The sequence below is a fragment of the Miniopterus natalensis genome, chromosome 3 (genome assembly GCF_054644295.1).
Source record: "Miniopterus natalensis isolate mMinNat1 chromosome 3, mMinNat1.hap1, whole genome shotgun sequence".
NCBI classification, from domain to species: Eukaryota; Metazoa; Chordata; class Mammalia; order Chiroptera; family Miniopteridae; genus Miniopterus; species Miniopterus natalensis.
Genome location: NC_142083.1, coordinates 49,420,351 through 49,433,880, shown reverse-complemented (window position 1 = coordinate 49,433,880; position 13,530 = coordinate 49,420,351). Strand labels below are relative to the sequence as shown.

At 33.6% G+C, this 13,530-nt stretch overlaps 1 long non-coding RNA gene across 2 annotated transcripts in view; it reads left to right on the top strand.

Moving 5' to 3' along the window:
* LOC107539610 (uncharacterized) overlaps positions 1-13,530 on the top strand; it is a 105,012-nt gene that overhangs the window by 16,382 nt on the left and 75,100 nt on the right. For both annotated transcript variants that reach the window (XR_001603422.2, XR_015714257.1), the window contains exons 3-5: positions 6,140-6,261; positions 7,216-7,353; positions 8,211-8,307. This is a non-coding gene — a long non-coding RNA (uncharacterized LOC107539610). The remainder of the gene's footprint in view (positions 1-6,139; positions 6,262-7,215; positions 7,354-8,210; positions 8,308-13,530) is intronic.

Genomic DNA, 13,530 nt, shown 5'->3' with positions numbered 1-13,530 from the left:
CTTTCAGGTTTTGCACTCTAACAAATTTAATTCATTCTTAAGTGAGATGAGTAAGCTTGACTCATGATATTCACATAGTACCATGCCTCTTCTATGAAAAAATAGCATTATAACTAGATGTGGAGTTATGTATCTTATTATAAAACCACCTTTTCTGAAATCTGTTGCTTTAAGACCAAAAAGTTGGTTTAATAAATTATTTGCTTCCTTCTGTAAATACATACTTGGAACCTTGTAATAGTAGAATCATTTTTCTTTAGGGCAGATGAAGCTACTAATAGTGGCTTTGCCAGTGCTATAAATATTCTCAGGGTAGTTGTGTTTTAACAAGCAAGCCAGATAACATTTTTTTTTCTGAGTGTTTTAGGTCAGTTATCTTATGTGTTCAGCAGCTTTTAGTAAGAAAATTTCCCTAGCATATTAGGTTGAGGAAGAGAGATCCAATGTAATTAGATACCAGCATTCAGCCTAAATTTTATTTAGCCTAAGTTATTGGTTTATTTGCTCACACTAATATGATTTCTTTCATTTCTATAGAATTTTTATCTGGAGGAAAAGGTGTGTGTGTGTGTAAATATTTCAAAAGGTAATTCTTGTCTAGTTGATAGTTCCGGTGAACATCTGTAATATGTAAAGTAAGGAATTTTCTGCACTGGTTAAATTGCCCCATGTTGCTCTAGCAAGTTTATAAAATTCACAAGAAAAGGTGTGGGTAAAGGAAACTAGCCCCTGACTAACCTGTTTTCCCCCTGGTCACAATATGAATCTGTACCACGGTGGTGAGAATATGGAATCTTAACCACCAAGTCAGCAACACGAAGCCACGATCCCAGTGAGGCACAAGATGTGTAGGCCAGACGCAGTCCACACGTGTTCCCTCGCTCACTTAGTTATAATAGCTCTCTGTAGCAAGGTTAGGCGGTGTTCACAGGAACAACAGTGTGGTAAAAAGTTATTTTTTTTTACCATTTAGAATACTAGGATTAAAGGTCATTAAATATCTGCACTTTTTCTACTCCGTTCTTAATGACTTCACTTTAGACCAAATTGAGATTATTTCAAAGCTAACATTGGCTGTATATTTCCTATTGACACAACCATTACATAGCTTCCGGCTGTGACTTCAGAATTTGTCTATGGTAAGAGGCATAGAGTTTTCTTCTGTTAATGTTAGATTTGCATACTTTGAATTCCCAGCTCATTAGGATTATTTCCCATAATTCTTAGAAGAATTACGTTACTGTTGTGCTTATTGTTGTTGGGGTATAGATGATTACCCCTATTTATTGAGCTCTTATCATGCTTAAGGTATGTGAGGTAGATAAAAGCATAGTCCCTGCCTTCAGGGGGATAATAATTGGTATGGAGTGTTGTTGTTTTTTGGCCAATAATTTAATAGATTATATTTTCTTAATGTAATGTATTTGTGTTATTTATTAATATTAGTATATTAGTACTTTAAGAAAAAAAGAAAATATATTTTGTTTTTGTTACTGTTCTTTACCTTTTGAAAAAAATTCCTAGAATTATAATTCAGGGTCAGTCAAAATGATATTATATTATTTTTAATAAGTACCTTGAATAAATAGAATATGGCTTTTGCTAGCTTTAGATCAGTTTTTTAAAAAATATAAGATGTAAGAATTTTCTTAATACAGTAAGTTATTTTGTTTAAATTCAGTATGCCAATCTAATTATTTCTCTGCAAAAAAATTAAAAATAATTGCATACAATGTTTTGTAAAAGCGGACTTTATGTTGCTTATTTAACAAGAAGTAGGTTCATTTTTTTTTTTCTTCTTTACAATTCAACTAACAAAGTCTGTTTGAATTAAAGTTAGGAATTATATTAAGTATGAAGGCAAAACATATTTTCATAAATACTTAGAAAAACACCTATGATTGGTCTTGACCCCACATTACTTTGATACTAATATTATTGAATTTAATATAGTGTTGAACATGTTTTTATAGTTCACCAAAGAGTAAAAGATGCTCTGTCACAAGAAGTGGGTTGTTGATATATTTTCCAACAGATTTAACCAATGTAGATAGCTGTTTACATAAAAATGTTAACAAAAACACTACCATTCTCTTTATAATATTTGCAGTCTTCTTGGACTTAATTAGTTTCTTCTATTTTATGTGTAGATGTAGATATAAATTTTAGTTTATATGTACTGTTGCAGTTAGCAGTGGAAATATAATTTGTACCTTTTGTAGTATGTTTGTATCATATAACAAGGTCCTTTTGAATTTTGGTAACCAACTGGGTTTTGCATTATTTATACATTTCTCAAAATAAGTATATAAATTCCAAAATAAATCCCTTTTCAATTAGTTACACTTTTGAGATGTATATTTTAAATTCATAAGATTTATATTTAAAAAGAGGCAACCCCCCCCCACAGCACATCAGTAATACCTGGTAGAAAGTTACAGTGGATTATGCCATACTATTAGAGTTAATCTGATGTCAGTCTATGTTGTAAAGGTAGTTTTTTGGACTGGCTAGAGCTTAGGGATCTGAGGAAATAAAGGAGTGGTATTATAAGAACTTTGACAGTCACATTCTAACTGATGCCTATGACAGAGCCCAAAGTCACCATTATCCTTTTTGTATTTCAGTTTCAATATTAATAAGTTTAAATGTGCTTTGAGTTTTGGCAAATGGTTTAAAAATTTTGAAAGCCCTGCATTTTATAGTAAGGAAATAGCCAAAGGCAATATTTTGTTCTCATGTAAGCTTGCCTAGTTATTGTGCTACTCCAGCAAAGTGTATAATTTTGTTAACTAGTGTCACCCCAATAAATTCAATAAAAAGGAAAAAATGAATTTTACCCCCCTCCCCCCTCCCTCCCTCCCTCCCTCCCTCCCTCCCTCCCTTCCTTCCTTCCCTTCCTTCCTTCCTTCCTTCCTTCCTTCCTTCCTTCCTTCCTTCCTTCCTCCTTCCTTCCTTCCTTCCTTCCTTCCTTCCTTCCTTCCTTCCTTCCTTCCTTCCTTCCTTCCTTCCTTCCTTCCTTCCTTCCTTCCTTCCTTCCTTCCTTCCTTCCTTCCTGTTAATCCTCACCCAAGAATAGAGGGAGGGAGGGGAGGAGAGAGAGAGGAGGGCGAAGAGAGAGAGACAGAGAGGGAGATTGTTGTAAGAGAGACACAGCGATTGGTTGCCTCCCCCACGCTTTGACCATGGTCCGGGGATTGAACCTGCAACCCAGGTATATGCCCTTGACTGGGAATCGAACCTGAGACCTTTTGGCCTGAAGACTGACACTCTAACCACTGGGCCACACCAGCCAGGCTCTTTCTTTTTTGGGTGAACATTACTTTTTATGTAACTATTAAAACCCTATTACCATCATTGTATGTTAAGCACATCTCATATTATTTAATTTATTCATGTAAAATTTCCGTTTTACTGATGAAGAATTTGAGGCTCAAACACTGTTAAGTTTTTTGCTTAAGTCACAGAACTGATGAGTAAGAGAGCAAGGATTTGAACCGAAGTGTGTCACTCCAGAGCCCATTCCTGACCTATGATGATTTCATTTCTCCTTATCAAGTAACACATTACACTACCTTATGATTTCATCATAGGTCAAATTGTGTTCTCACAGGTACATACAAATTCATAGAGCAATACTCTTACAAAACAAAGGAACATCTACATAATTTCATGTTATTCTCATGTTCCAGTATGTATAGGATGATAACATTCTCCAGGTTTTGATTATGTGGTGCTGTATGTGCAAAAGACACGATCTTTATGAGAGGGTTTTTTGGCACTAGGTTGGCTTAGTTATTAGATAACACTTTTGTTACCAGACTGAAAAATTAACAACAAGAAATTTTATTATTTCTGATTTGCAATCTTTCTTCCAAGTGTTTTTATCTTTAGTGGCTTTCAGGGGAAAAAATCATGGTTTCCCTTAGTTGGTATATTATTTTGCTAGGGCTGCTGTAACAATAACACAAATGGGGTAGCTTGAGCAACAGAAATTTATTGTCTGGTAGTACAAAAATCAAGGTGTTGGCAAGGTTGATTCCTTTTGAGGGTTGTGAAGGTGAGGATTTATTTCATGCCTCTCTCCTAGCTTGTGGTGATTTGCTGGCGATCTTTGGTGGTCCTGGCTTGTAGATGTATCACCCTGACCCCTGCCTTCATCTTCATGTGGTGCCCTCTCTGTGTGTATCTGTTGCTGTGTTCAAATTTCCCCTGTTTTTAAGGATACCGGTCATAATGGATTAGAGCTCATCCTAATGACCTCATCTTATCTTGACCATTTGCAAAGACCCTATTTCTAAATAAGGTCACATTCACAGTGTTAGGATTTCAACATCTTTTTTGGGGACACAATTCAACCCATCCATTACCTTAGGCACTTTTCCCCTAAGGTAATCCATTTGGAAACACTTTAGTAGTGGTTACTTACATAATTTTGCAGTTCATCAAATCATCAGTATAATTATATGCACATATATCTATAACTGACTCATGTCTGCTTATTTATTTTACAATAGGACTGATTTTGTTCTAGTATTCTTATAAAAATTGTAGGAAGAACAAAAATGGAGAACTATTCAAGAAGGCCTTCAATAAAAGATGATTGGATATCATACTGTGTGAGGGAAATCATGAGCTATTGGCATTGCATATACAAAATTGGTATCGCTGGTGGTATGAAGAAGTTGGGATACAGGTAGGCATTCAGGGCAAGAGGATGTTGCAGAAGCAAAAAGGACATGAGTGTAGGTCCTGATGTAGCAATGAGTATTTTATGGATAAGATAATGGGTTGTGGTTCTACATGAAGGCTTCGGGGCCAATTATGCTATCAAGGAATCCTGGCCCTGGCACTTTAGGGTTAATGCCAGGTTTAGCTAAGTTTCAAGGAATTGCTCTAGGATATTTAAAAAAATATCATGTAAAAAAGTTGAAATATATCAGTAACAAGAAGAAAAACATGACCTGTTACCCCATTACCCAGAGCTAGTCATTATTAATATTTTGGCATCTTGATGTAATTCCTATGCAATTCCTGCCATGATTTTTTATTGAGATTGTTTTGCATAAACAGTTTTCTAAAACACTTTAGAGTCTATATGTTCTCTAAATATATATCTAAGTTTGAGATACATTGGGTAACAGACCTAATGGTCATTAGTGATGAATTGGGTCATCATAATTACATAAGCCATTGGGTCAAACCAGCTTTGCCTCATGCGATTTGGTCCTTGCTGTCAGTCTTGTCCTTCCTCCCGTCTTCCCCACTGCTATGAAGATCTTTTCAATTATCAGGTCATTCTCCTGGCTTACCTCCTTTAGTTAGGAAAGGGGTCCAGCTTTTTAGCATAAAAAGACATTTCTGTGATATTTCTTATGCCTTTTTCTTCTCATCTGCTGGTTTCCCAAAAGTTTCTTGAAGTTCTCAGAATCTCGTGTACCCTTTTGCAGCTCTATAATTTCCCCCCCTCTTCTCTCCACTAAGAATGCCCTTTCTGTATTTGTCCAGCAGCCACTGGTTCTTTACTGCTCATCTCACATGACATTTCCTCTCTAGAGCTTTTATTCTAAGCCAGTTTCACTTCCTTTTAGTATTGGTAGCACTTTTTACAAAACTTCTTATAAACTGTTATAATGGCTAATTTCCATCTTTATCTTTCTTACTAGAGTGAGTTATTTAAGGTCAGGAATCATGTGTTACTTGCACTAGTATTCATTGTACTTAACATGGTACCCAGTAGGTGTCCAAGCAAAACGTTTGCAGACGAATAATAGTCCTGTCTTTTCATCAGGAATGGTGGTTATAGCCAGAATAAGTGATAATTTGTGGGGGAGCGAAGTAACAGGTGAGGGAATAAGATGACTAGTTAAATTCAATTTATCAAACATTTATTAAGCATTTACAGTTTGTAAGGTGCTTAGCTGGGCATTGTGGAAATAGGAAACCAAAATGAAGAGGAACTTTAGGAGTTTGCAGTCTAGTGCAGGACTCCAGATTTTGTTAAATTGGTATGGGGTGATGGTAAGGAGTGTAGTAAAGAGTTTTTGAAGAGAATGACTCATTAAAATGGAATTGTGACTGGAAACATTTGTATAGTGCCTTAAAATTAACAAAGGTGTTTTTTTGTTGTTGTTTACAGGTGGCAGTGGACCTACACCACAGGTTGTAGCCGATGTTCTCAACATTTCTATTGAAATTTCCTTATCACCACTTGCAACAGGTGCCCCAGAACCTCATCCTTGTGGTAGCGAGCACGATGTGGTATGATGCTATGCTTTTCCTCCTCACCCTTCCTGTTCTGGCAGAGGATCTGGGTTAGAATTTAGCTGTTTGTTAAACAAATATGTAGAACTGAAAGTGGAATGTTTCAATAATATTGATAGTGTGATTTCTTTGAGACTGTGTACTACCTGTTCACAGGCCCCCCATATAGTGAGTGCCTTGCTCATCACAGGTACTTGGCATTGTGAGTTTGCCTGAGTTGTGTCTAGTTGTTAACTGCTTCTTATTGGTTTTCAACACATGTTAATCAAATTTTATTTCTTTAAATAATAAAGAAGCTCAGAACATTAATTTTACTTATACTTAAAAACTATGTCTTTGAGTGATGTTTAATCCGCTCCTCAACTCTTACGGAGATTTAACTGCAACTGCTAAAATTTCATATCAGGAATATTTAATTACAAAACCTTTGTATGTATTAACATGAATGAACACTGTAGCTAGTAATGAAACTATTTTTCTTCATAAAAAGTCGATATATTTTTCAGAATCTGGGAAATGTAAAAAGGAGTTTTTTTCTGTAGTCATATTACATTTAATGCTATTGAGAAGATTGCTAACATTAACAAAAATATTCTGTAATTTCCTCAGTTATTGCTACTTGTGATGAGGAATGCAAAGTTGGCATGCATTCATGTTTTGAGCATTTTCATTATACACTTCTGATTTTACATGTCAGAAGCAATCTCTGTTTTAGTTAAGACAGCTGAGAACATTTTTACTTAGGGATAGAGGTCAATCTCTGATTGTCTGTACTTTTAGGTCAGTATATATAGAATACAATGAATGTGTCTGAGTAAATGCATGTGCAATTTTGTATGTAAGTATTATATAGTATTTATATATTTCTGTGACTTTATTTTTAGTTCATCAGAACATAGTGGTTTGGGACCAAGGCATAAGTTAAATTTCTATATTGATTATTTTATTCAGCTGTTTTCTGTGACTACTGGTAACACTCATCCTGCAGATATAAGCTGTTGTTCACCAGGGAACCTTGGCAAGAGAATTGGCTAGATCAGCAAGTCCACTTCCATGTGGAAAAACACTTGAAACTCATCTCTGCTGATGGTGAGTCAGTGTCATCTTCATACAGGAAAGGTCATGTTAGTATTATTTTATGTTCTCAGTGTTGTCAAATGACAGTTTAGTTTAAATTTTGCTTTATGAGACATGATTGGAATGTTGAACCGTAATGCTTCATTACTTGAATATAAAGGATCACACAGAAATCAACCTAACAGTGAAAAAGAATGGAAGTCATAATGTGGTGTTCATGAATATATCTAAAAGTAGTTTAACTCCTCTCACCTCCATTCTTATTTCCGTATAACACATGCTGGCTAACTTATAATTCATGACTTTTATTTGAATGAATATTGGCTAGAACAGAATTACCTGTTCTTTACTTATTTTAAAAAATATTACTGATTTCAGGAAAGTTCAGGATAACTGCATTATCAATGTTAAGATTCTCTTCCATTTTGGCCTTTCAAGTGGTAGCCATCGTTAATGCTTGCTATCCCAGACATATAGTGGGTGACTACACAGGTTTAATACTGAGTTGGTAGTGTATCTGCTTAGTAATCTGTAGTTCAGGCCAATATCATTTAATATATATTTAATAATTGTAGCTTCATTTTACTGTACTAATTACATTTGTGATTTGACCCAATCTTATCTGGCCACGACATATGCATATACATGAGTATATGTGTATACACATGGGCATCTAGATCAGTAACTCAATACAGTTGCTCAATACAGTTGCTAATACTGCTTTGATTCTTTTTTTTCTAGTTGTTTTCAATTGAATCATTTCCATTGTCAAGCTGTCAAAGTAAATGTTCTTTTATAGTCTGGCTTTCTAGTATTCTGACTTTTTTGTTGTTGTTATTGTTATTATGTTTTTGTTTTTCTTCTTTCAGGGTATAAACAAATCTCAAGGTCACAGACTGGTAGGACTGTTGCTCACTGAAGTCAGTTGGAAGGCCTGCCTGTAGGGAGAGGATCCTTACACTACAGGTATGTGATGTTACGTGATTATAACCAGCCTTACTATCTGTCCTGTGTTTTTGTAAGAGGCCATGAAATATAAAAAAGGGAATAACATGGCACTACAGTTTGAAAAAGGGTTTTATTGTATAATTTTCTTTTCCTCAAAAAAAGAAAAAAGGCTCTGAGTATTTCTGTATTAAGATTGGACTCTTTCTTCCCATGCTCTATAAGTAATTATTCAGTGTAACTTGATGCATTTTTCAAAATTTTGTTTCTTGAATACATTATTTTATCTGATTTGTCTCAGTATGATTATTATTAATTTCACATTTGGCCTACCTCAAACATTTTCAGTTGGACTAGACTTTGGAAATTTCTTCAATAATGCAAGTCTAACAGAATTATTTAGTGTATAAACTTTATTTTATCATAGTTGGAATAATTTCTAGTATAGTTATAATAATGAAATATTATTTATTGAATAATTAATATTTGCTCAGTTCTATGCTTAGGTGCTTTATATATCCCATTGTATTTTCACAACAGTTATATGAATATTTATAAGGTTTATAGATAAGGAAACTGTGACTCAAAAAGTTCAATAATTTGCAAAAGGTTAGTGGCTCACCCAGGATTCCAAGTGTGGACTCTCTGACCTCAGAGCTTCTGCTCAAACTTCCTATTTAGAAGTTCTGTGTTAAGATGCATGAAGCTTTTATGTATGCAATTCAGGACTGAACTGCTTCACTTTTGAAAGTCAGGCTAGTTCACAGTGATTTTATATTGGTGACTGAGGCATACCAAAGTGTGTCTGGCCAAAACATTTGCTTTTGCGACTTTACGTGGGCCTAACTTTTTGACAGTCTGTCAGTAGATTATGTATACTTAATGTGTGTATATGCAAATGCATATATCCCATGTATGAATTCTTTAAGCAGAATCTTGATGATTCCTTTGGAAAACTTGGGATATCTTTAGTGTCTATACCACTTTTCAGGTGGTAGAATTGTTTAATTCACAAGTTTGCTAGAGGCTGAGACACTTGTTCTGGGAAATCAGTTACATATGAATATAAACAGGTAGGCTAAAATGGTGATATTAGTTCTCTAACTTAAAATCCTTCAATGGTTTCTATTGTTTTTAAGATATAGATTGTGTTCTCTTTAGTGTACATACAAGGTCTTTTTTGAATGAGCCCTTTCATACTGTTTTAGGCTTACCTCCAGCAACCCTCCCTTACCACTCAACATCATATATACTCCTTACATGTTGACCTTAGTTAGACTGAATAGCTTGTAGCCAAATAACTACCATGATTAGTTATTTGGTACTTTTAATCTTCATTAATATTTTCCTCCTTAGCATTATTATCTTTTCCTCTTTGCTCCCTGGTAAAGAACAACTTTTCATTCAAGGCTGAGCTTTTTTATCTTTTTGAATCCTTTCCTGGCTACTGACCTCTGCCATTGAACCTTCCCTTCTTTAAACATTTCCCATACATAGTTCTATTCTAGAACCTATATTTTATTACTTATTTATATGTCTCTTTCTAATTAGACTATAGATTTCTTAAGGGCACAATGGGGAACATAGTAGATTCTTGATAAGTATTTTTGAATGACTGAATGATTGAATGGACAAGCAAATGGTTGGTTAATCTTGATAGGAAAGATAAGAAAATTCTTCCTTTTTAGAAAAGATGGTTCTCATAGTTGGTATGATAATGATGATAAAAAGTGAATTCTAAGGTGGAATATTGATACGCTTTTCAGGGGCCATTCAGTGTGGAAACAGTTTCCTGAGGTCTCACCAAAATCATACTAGCTTCCTGGAGTCAGTGTTTAGTGTATGTCTGAAATTTTGTTATCTTGAACAACCAAACATTTATTATTGGAAATTTACCCATTAAATTTAGATAGCTGACTTTTTCATAGATACTATACTTTAATAATGAGTATGATAGATCTGGACTCAAGGACTCTGACTTTACTTAAGGAGGCCCACATGTGCTCTGGTGTTATAATCAACCTAAAGTTGGAAAAGGACACTTCTCCTTGAAAATTATAAAAAGTAAGTAAAAATGAGCCAATTTGTTATCACATTTAAAGTTCCATTTTCTTTAAAACCGTGTAATTCTTATGTAATACACTCCTGATTAAAATGCATATCATGGCCAGTATTATCAGAATAAGTTTTACATAGCTTAGTAGTTTTACATTTTGAAAACCACTAATTTATCCTATTACCCCTTTAGTAATATGCCAAGCTTTAAGTTGGTTTACATTTTCTCTATTTGTAATTTAATAAGATTATATGAATTAGAGGGAAAATGGTCTTTGGCCACCAGCTTATATTATACTTTTAACTGAGGAAATGCAATGATAATATTAAAAGCAAGCTTAAGGCTTCTGATATTAACTAAATTCTGTTAAATGATTTTATTTGTTTTAGACTATGTAAAACAACTTAAGAAACTATCCTGAATTAGAATGAGCTATGCTGAAACAGCATATTCACTAAATAATTTAGATAAAATGAGGCAAGTATTGAGGAGGTTGGAAGAAATGCAATTTTCTTTGCTCCAGCTATAAACACTGAGACTTTTAATTTTGTAGGCAGACATTAAATACTCTGGTCATTCAACTTGTATATCCTTTAGTCTGTTTAATAGTAAAAAATTCTAAGTAAATATGTGATTTAATTTGTGCTTCTGAGAAACAGAGATTAAAATAGCAATAAAAGTCACATAATGAAATAAGTATACTAAAAAAAATCCAGGGATTTTACTGTGGCTGATTATCCATGCAATGTCTGGCAGCCTTCATGATTACAAATCACTTGATTGACTAACTAGACATTCTTAAAGTGAATCATGAATCATGTTCATTTTTCCTGGTTGATACTTGGCACATGCTGTAACTCTTATACTTGGTGATATATCAAATTCTTGTAACAGTAATAAGAGATATAATCAACTCTTTATTTCAGGAAAACTAAATTGCCTCTTCAAAAAATGAAATGTGGTTGCTAACATTTTAACAATGCAAAGTAATTCCTGCCTTTGTATTCCAGAGTAGAATTCACGATGATGATATTATTTTTTGGATAAAAAAAATCTTTAGAATGGTTTACCATCAGGCATAAAACCCATACTTATATCAGTTTCTATAGCCAACTTGGGCAGTTGCCTGAACCTAGGTTGCAAAAACAGTTAAATTTCTTTCCTTAGTATTTAAAAAATGCATGACAGAGGAATTGTACAGATGTAACATTTTCTTTGAAAGGGAATGCAGTGTTCTCCAAATACCTAATTTGTAATGAGGCCATGATGCTGCAAACTTAAAATGTGGAGTATTTTAATGATTATTAGTAGAGAGGGTCTCTTTTTGAGTAGGGAAAAGAGTCCATAGTGACTGGAATCTTGAATCTTTCCATTGGTAAAATTGAATCCAGGGGGTCAATTCTGTTTTGAAATGCATTCTGTTCTCTTTTGACTTAATAAGAATTCTTCATGCATAACTACACTGGCAGTTGAGTGGCAGAAAATTCTTATAGCACAACTGTATTTTCTTTAATCCCATCCATCCAAGGAATTGAAAATAAAGTGGGTGCTCTTTAATGTGATATATTAAAAATTTGAGAATCTTGAACAAAATTCAGTTATTACCTTAGTAAAAGTGAAGTCCCTTCATTAAAAATTCTCAAGCATGGGAATGTAGGGCCTCAGTTGTTTAACAGAGTTATTATGAGATCTTCTTACTAATAATAGAATTGCATATGATAAAGTAATTCTGTGTTTCTAAAGCAAAATCATCAACGTTAACAGAAGCTTTGCATATATAAGAATCACAGAATTGTGCTGTTATACTTTACCCCTATGTAAAGCAGAGCAATTAGTGTGTCAGTATTAGTGTGCCAGTGCTTTACTTAGTTTCTTTAATGAATAAGATTTATTTGTATTATAACTAAAAATTGTTTTGTTGCTATTTCATTGTCTTTAAAAATGTTTTACAAAAACTTTTCTGAATAATACTCTTCTACTATATTAACTTATATGAAAATGTAGAATAGTAATGTGTAATTACCCCTAATTTTATAAACACAATTATAAGTTAATTTTTATTTAGTGTTTTGTTCTTTTAAAAATTGTCTAAAGTTCTTGAATTTATGCTTTAGCAACCTTGAAATTTAATTTTCAAACTCTAATACCATTAATTATGTGCCTAGTAGTTAAAATTTCTCTTAAACATCTTTTCTGGGATAAAAATTTTATTTCTGATTAGGCAATTATTAATGTGTATAACCCATTATTATATTCACCTAAAAATTATGACCAAAATATTAATCCTCCAAAGATGTTTTTAACAGTATAAATCATCCTGGTAAAATTGGAAATAAGGAAATTAGATATGGACAGACAGAAGATCAATTTATTAATTACAGAAAAAACTTTAAATCTTCTATAACTTTGGCAGGTTTTTTGAAGTGAACATAAACTGAACTGGGGCTATAAAATGCTCCATTTTCCAGCCTGGCTCAGTGCTTTTTAACTCTGGGTCATATCTGTACATTTGGAATCTAGAAGCATTATTGTACTTTAGGTATATTGAAGTAAGCAACATCCGGTAAAATAGGCTTTTGTTGCTCTGACCTGGCCATAAGACTTGGGAATAGATGAAAACGGGGTGGAAAAAAGGAGACAAAAAATATTTTTTATGGCCACAAAAATATACTGAATTATTCTGATCATTTGTTTATGTTGATTAAATAAAATAGGTGGCTAGGTTGTCTCCATTTTGTGATATACAACCTGAATGCTCCCCTTCCATGAATGCTCCCCTTGAACAATTTATCATTAAGATAGTCATTATGAGACAACATGAGTCCTTCAGAGTGCAAAAGGGTTGGATTTTGTTGAGGTCTAATTTTTCCATTTTTTAAAATGAGCCATGTTTTTGGTGTCATATCTAAGAAATTTTTGCCTAACCCAAGGTCTTGAAGATAATGACCTGTGTTGTTGTTATTTTTTAAAGTTTGTTTTATCTCTAACATTTATGTCTGTGAGTTATTTTGTGTTAGTTTTTGTGTTTAGTGCGAGATAAAGGTCTAACATCATCTTTTGGCATAGGGATATCTAGTTTTTCTAGCACCACTCATTAAAAAGGCTGTTCTTTCCCTCGATGAATTTCTTTTGCGTGTTTGTTGAAAATCATTTGACCATAAACATAAAGATCTATTTCTGTACTCTCA